Here is a 5,000-nt window from a genome sequence, read left to right as displayed (position 1 = left end):
TCCCCATGCGCGTTGCACTCGCACTCGCAGTCGCAAAAACGTGGGGCAAATATATTACGCGGAAGAGCTATAACAGACCGAGCCCCACTGCATGGGGGGAGTCTTTGTCACTAATGTACACAGATGGAACATTTTGGACTGGAACCAGATTACCCGTACACACGGCGCTGATTAGTAATCAATGCAGAGCCATCAAACTACAGCAAATATACACAACTGTCCGTATACATGCTGAAAGAGTCTGCCCACAATGGGAACCACACGTCAGCCAGACACTCTGATCACGCACCACTCTCTGCTTCTAACAGGCGCACATACAATATGTAAGCACCAGCATGGAACAACATCCAGTGCATCTTCTCCGCCACATTACACAATCCACACTATCACAACCAGACCAGGAGGTCCATGCGGAAAATACAATATCCCAGCCTTTCGACATCCACCATTGCGCAGACCAGGCACCAACACCCACACATGTCCTATACAACGGTGCACCCAACATCACAATAGTACCTCCTGTCACAGCGCACAAACAATGACATGAGTCAAAGACACAGGTCTCACACAAGCATAGAATTGGAGCGCCGCCTCTAATAAGCCAAAGGTGCATCCTGACGTGACAAATCTGATCATGTCACAAGCATTCACTTACTATAATCACTATCAACGAACCTGCCGCCCCCGCCCCCCCCCCCTACACCTTTCCTTACAACAACGTGTAACCTAACCTAACCTAACCTAACCTATGTTGTACCTTAACCTAACCTATGTTGTACCTTAACCTAACCTATGTTGTACCTTAACCTAACCTATGTTGTACCTTAACCTAACCTATGTTGTACCTTAACCTAACCTATGTTGTACCTTAACCTAACCTATGTTGTACCTTAACCTAACCTATGTTGTACCTTAACCTAACCTATGTTGTACCTTAACCTAACCTATGTTGTACCTTAACCTAACCTATGTTGTACCTTAACCTAACCTATGTTGTACCTTAACCTAACCCATGTTGTACCTTAACCTAACCCATGTTGTACCTTAACCTAACCCATGTTGTACCTTAACCTAACCCATGTTGTACCTTAACCTAACCCATGTTGTACCTTAACCTAACCCATGTTGTACCTTAACCTAACCCATGTTGTACCTTAACCTAACCCATGTTGTACCTTAACCTAACCCATGTTGTACCTTAACCTAACCCATGTTGTACCTTAACCTAACCCATGTTGTGCCTTAACCTAACCCATGTTGTGCCTTAACCTAACCCATGTTGTGCCTTAACCTAACCCATGTTGTGCCTTAACCTAACCCATGTTGTGCCTTAACCTAACCCATGTTGTGCCTTAACCTAACCCATGTTGTGCCTTAACCTAACCCATGTTGTGCCTTAACCTAACCCATGTTGTGCCTTAACCTAACCCACGTTGTGCCTTAACCTAACCCACGTTGTGCCTTAACCTAACCCATGTTGTGCCTTAACCTAACCCATGTTGTGCCTTAACCTAACCCATGTTGTGCCTTAACCTAACCCATGTTGTGCCTTAACCTAACCCATGTTGTGCCTTAACCTAACCCATGTTGTGCCTTAACCTAACCCATGTTGTGCCTTAACCTAACCCATGTTGTGCCTTAACCTAACCCACGTTGTGCCTTAACCTAACCCACGTTGTGCCTTAACCTAACCCACGTTGTGCCTTAACCTAACCCATGTTGTGCCTTAACCTAACCCATGTTGTGCCTTAACCTAACCCATGTTGTGCCTTAACCTAACCCACGTTGTGCCTTAACCTAACCCACGTTGTGCCTTAACCTAACCCACGTTGTGCCTTAACCTAACCCACGTTGTGCCTTAACCTAACCCACGTTGTGCCTTAACCTAACCCACGTTGTGCCTTAACCTAACCCACGTTGTGCCTTAACCTAACCCACGTTGTCCCCTAAAGTAACCCACGTTGTCCCCTAACGTAACCCACGTTGTCCCCTAACGTAACCCATGTTGTCGCCTAAACCTGCTCTGTAATTGTTATACGACTCGTTCAATTAGTGTAGTGTTGCCCACCCGCAACCCTCGCAATATAGTTCGCTACTCGCACTGCCCGCTCCCCTGTGTATCGCTTCATGTTAAACACCTTGCAAGTCTTGCTGACTTTCCACATGCTCCTGCTGTACACTGTAATGTGGATGGCAGCAGGACGTACATGCCGCCCCTCCCCACGTCCCCACCTTGCCCCCCTGCCTTCGCAAGCTGGTTGGTGAGAAGTTTGCATGTTCAATGCCCTTCGCATGCGACGTACTCAGGCTACGTTGTGGTGCGGCCTGTGTCAACCGTCCGCTAATGTCGTACGCGTAAACCACAATCTGTACTGCACATTCGTCCTTATGTACCGAATGATACATCGTGGCACATGTGTGACCGTACAACGACTGCGCCCAAAAACGGCGGACCATACAGTGCAAATATTGTGCACGCAGCTACGTGTCGTCTCCCTATGAGAGCTGGATTGCAGTGTGGTACGCCATAGAGACGTGTGGGAGGAACGGACGCCGTGGATGGCGATCAGCATGAGCTGTCTGTTGATGTATTCGGACCTAGTCGTCTCTCCTCACACACCGTGATGGCATGGTGCACCGCGTTCCATATCTGCGACATGCTACAGAGGCCGGTTGACAGTCGTTCGAGCAATGGACATCGCATACGTACGGGGGCCACCTTCCACGTATTGTCTAGGCGTGCACATTTTGTTGCGTGTATGTGGGCAGACGTAGTGTGGCGTGACACCTGACACAGGCATGCAATAATCGTTGAAGTTGCAAATGGCGATGGACGCCTGCGTTTTCTGGTGAAGTTACGCAAATGAACAAATGGTAACCTGTTGTGGTGCGGTTGTTCTCGCTAGGGGTGAATCGGTGATGGCGACGATAGGTTGAGGTACGAACCGGTTGTTCCAGCGATACCCACCATGCCGACGAAACTGAACGGCATCTGGGTGTGAAGCGATACGCGGCGGTGGCTGGGTGGGACCGTCCCCGGCCGGTGAGGGGGCGCCTCCCGGCGTGCTGGCCGCGCGGTGCGTGGGCGCACGCGCTACAGCCGGCTGGTGGGGGCGGCCAGTGGCAGGCGCGCCGGCCGACGGACGCGGCAGGCGTCGCAGCTGCGCGCCGGCGCACCCTGCGCGCGGCGCCGTGCGGCCAAAGTAGGTCCTCGCGGGCCCGGTGCGAAGCGCGGTGGACATCTTCAGTGTGCTGGTCCGATTGAGGACTGTGTGCGTTGAGGATGCGCCGCCGCCCGGCGCTCGGCGCCGCGACGCCGTCTGCTGCTCGGTCGCCCCAGCGGTTCTCGCTGGTGGTTTGTATCGCAGCTGTGCGGATGTGTTGGCGCGTGCGCTGTGCTGGGAGAGTTCGCTTCGGCACCCAAGTGGGGCTTTTGTCCTTCTGTGGCGCTGGCGTTGGAGCTGCCGGTCACCGTAGGTGGCGCGTGTTGTCTCCCGCCGGCAATGCCACGACAGCACGCTCCCGGGCCTCTGTCGGCAGCGGCAAGCTCAGTTGGGAGCACGGGTGGTCGCACCGAAAGCGTCTACTCGCCTAACTCCGGGCGATTGCGCCTCTCTCGAACCCGACCAAGTACTTGGGACGGCGCTGCGCGCCGCCGGGACCTGAGAGGGTTTCGAGGTGTATTGTGCAGGGGAGCTCAGCCTCCTCCTGTTTGCAGAATGATTGAGCGGACGCTTGCGTGTTCGCGCGGGCCCCCGGGACACACTCCCGGGCGGCCGGCTGCTCAGCTCTAGTTGACGCAGCTCCCTGGTTGATCCTGCCAGTAGTCATATGCTTGTCTCAAAGATTAAGCCATGCATGTCTCAGTACAAGCCGCATTAAGGTGAAACCGCGAATGGCTCATTAAATCAGTTATGGTTCCTTAGATCGTACCCACGTTACTTGGATAACTGTGGTAATTCTAGAGCTAATACATGCAAACAGAGTCCCGACCAGAGATGGAAGGGACGCTTTTATTAGATCAAAACCAATCGGTCGGCTCGTCCGGTCCGTTTGCCTTGGTGACTCTGAATAACTTTGGGCTGATCGCACGGTCCTCGTACCGGCGACGCATCTTTCAAATGTCTGCCTTATCAACTGTCGATGGTAGGTTCTGCGCCTACCATGGTTGTAACGGGTAACGGGGAATCAGGGTTCGATTCCGGAGAGGGAGCCTGAGAAACGGCTACCACATCCAAGGAAGGCAGCAGGCGCGCAAATTACCCACTCCCGGCACGGGGAGGTAGTGACGAAAAATAACGATACGGGACTCATCCGAGGCCCCGTAATCGGAATGAGTACACTTTAAATCCTTTAACGAGTATCTATTGGAGGGCAAGTCTGGTGCCAGCAGCCGCGGTAATTCCAGCTCCAATAGCGTATATTAAAGTTGTTGCGGTTAAAAAGCTCGTAGTTGGATTTGTGTCCCACGCTGTTGGTTCACCGCCCGTCGGTGTTTAACTGGCATGTATCGTGGGACGTCCTGCCGGTGGGGCGAGCCGAAGGCGTGCGACCGCCTCGTGCGTGCTCGTGCGTCCCGAGGCGGACCCCGTTGAAATCCTACCAGGGTGCTCTTTATTGAGTGTCTCGGTGGGCCGGCACGTTTACTTTGAACAAATTAGAGTGCTTAAAGCAGGCAAGCCCGCCTGAATACTGTGTGCATGGAATAATGGAATAGGACCTCGGTTCTATTTTGTTGGTTTTCGGAACCCGAGGTAATGATTAATAGGGACAGGCGGGGGCATTCGTATTGCGACGTTAGAGGTGAAATTCTTGGATCGTCGCAAGACGAACAGAAGCGAAAGCATTTGCCAAGTATGTTTTCATTAATCAAGAACGAAAGTTAGAGGTTCGAAGGCGATCAGATACCGCCCTAGTTCTAACCATAAACGATGCCAGCCAGCGATCCGCCGCAGTTCCTCCGATGACTCGGCGGGCAGCCTCCGGGAAACCAAAGCTTT

At 52.6% G+C, this 5,000-nt stretch overlaps 1 non-coding gene across 1 annotated transcript in view; it reads left to right on the top strand.

Annotated features, from left to right (window-relative positions):
- Nucleotides 1-3,804: 3,804 nt before the first annotated feature.
- Nucleotides 3,805-5,000, top strand: part of LOC124742148 — a 1,908-nt gene continuing 712 nt past the window's right edge. Inside the window, exon 1 of the ribosomal RNA XR_007010197.1 lies at nt 3,805-5,000. This exon is cut by the window's right edge and continues 712 nt beyond it. This is a non-coding gene — a ribosomal RNA (small subunit ribosomal RNA).

This window comes from Schistocerca piceifrons, unplaced genomic scaffold (assembly GCF_021461385.2).
Source record: "Schistocerca piceifrons isolate TAMUIC-IGC-003096 unplaced genomic scaffold, iqSchPice1.1 HiC_scaffold_2164, whole genome shotgun sequence".
NCBI lineage: Eukaryota > Metazoa > Arthropoda > Insecta > Orthoptera > Acrididae > Schistocerca > Schistocerca piceifrons.
This window is presented reverse-complemented; position numbering and strand designations above follow the sequence as displayed.